General features: G+C 34.2%; 1 long non-coding RNA gene across 1 annotated transcript in view; it reads right to left on the bottom strand.

The window, feature by feature from the left end:
• Window positions 1-1,946, bottom strand: part of LOC107062803 (uncharacterized) — a 4,921-nt gene that overhangs the window by 252 nt on the left and 2,723 nt on the right. The window lies entirely within an intron of this gene.

Here is a 1,946-nt window from a genome sequence, read left to right as displayed (position 1 = left end):
TCACAATTTACAAGCACATATCTCAACAACAACATTCTAACAGTTACATATCCTCAACAACAAGCTTAATATTCATCAAATACAATCTCCACGACTACAACCTGCTTAAAACCAGCCCAACCTAACAGTTCACAATTCACATAGCACATATCTTAATAGCAACACTCTAACAATTACATATCCTCAACAACAAGCTCAATATTCACCAATCAAAGTTCCACAGAAAGGCACTCACAAGATCAGCAAAACACAATATCAAGTTCAATGATGATAAATATATGCAATGTCAAGTATAGTGATGCATGTCTGACCTAGTGATACACACCCGCTGTCTCTCAGTCCAGGACCCATGGGGGACATATTTGTCCATGCATCCATTGCGGCGCGCGATACGTCCCTCGATATATAGTATCCATCGCGGCGCGCGATACGTCCCTCGAAATATAGTATCCATCGCGGCGCGCGATACATCCCTCGAAATGGTACATCCTCTTATCACATAACACTTATCACAACCATATCTCAGAATCAATGCAAATGACATGTTCACACAAATAATGATGAGATGACCATTTTCATAACAATACACAATTCACAACAATGCAACAGTGATACACCATCAACAATGATTCAACAAGCCTTTCAACCCAGTCTCAAACATCACACATCAACAATTAAATACATTGCCTTTTATTACCCCTTTTTCATCATTAGAAAATAATCAATATGTACAAGTCAACCCATCCAAGTCTCATTACCCCCAAACACATATCACAGGGAAATACATGAATTTCATACAGTTAACAAGGGTTTAGAAATCCACTTGCCTCAATCAATAAAGAATTCACTCCGAGACTTGAGTCTTCTCCTTTCGTTGAACTTCCAACTAAAAGCAATCTATTTAAATAAAGGATCATAATAAGGTTTCAAAACTAATAACATCTATAGCACTACAGATCTAGTCTAGACCTAAAAACTCGTACCCAATCTATAAATCTAAACCCATAAAGGCAAACCTGGGAATTTATTAAAATCAGTTGACCCATATATACGTAGAGTCTAAATAAGTTTTAAGTTTTTGCTACACACTAATTAACCAAGCCTTTAATGAACTGACATTGTAACTTAAAATTTATAAAAATCTCTTTCTATGAATTTGCGTATTATACTTTAAGAGTAATAACATATAACTCAGCTACTCCATATTAACTTGGATCAAGCAGAATCAGACACTAAATTCTCTTTATTTTAGAGGCTAAGCCATCCTTAAGGAAACAACAATTAAGCATAAAAGAAATGGGTATAAAAATATATCAACAGAGAAGAGAATTTCTGTAAAGTCTTAATAATATTTTGTTTCCTCAAACTTGTTCCCCTTAACTTTAATTCATAGATGCTATATTATATCACTAAATTCCTAATCATATGCTCATAATTACACCGTCATTATGCCCATTATTGTCCAATAACACTAGTCCTCAACAAATTGATTTTTTTCTTCCTCTTCCTTTATCCATTTATTATATACGGCAACAGTTATTGAAAGTATAGGTATAATACATATTAAAGGTTGAAGCTTAAAGGGGCTATATTACCTGGTGGTAGATCTCGTGCCAATGGCGCAACAGGTAAAGCATCTCGACCTAGTTTTTCTTTTCTTTTCAAAAATAATTATGTATTAAAACTAATAAACCCTACTAACTTATTTCTAATACATGGGGCAAATGGCATAGGGTTTTAAATAAGGGAAAATTGTATATAATAACAAACTATTAATTCAAATTAAATGCTATAAATATAGTTTGATTTAATTGTACCTCATAGCAAATTCTTGCTATTTCACCTCTCTCCTAGTGAATCTCGCTCGCCACTCTCATTCTCTCCCTGGCCTCTCTCGTTTTTTATACAAACGCAAGTGTATAAAGTGCGTTTGTGTTTGTATAAAG

The sequence above is a fragment of the Solanum tuberosum genome, unplaced genomic scaffold, assembly GCF_000226075.1.
Source record: "Solanum tuberosum cultivar DM 1-3 516 R44 unplaced genomic scaffold, SolTub_3.0 scf00272, whole genome shotgun sequence".
In the NCBI taxonomy this organism is placed as follows: domain Eukaryota; kingdom Viridiplantae; phylum Streptophyta; class Magnoliopsida; order Solanales; family Solanaceae; genus Solanum; species Solanum tuberosum.
This window is presented reverse-complemented; position numbering and strand designations above follow the sequence as displayed.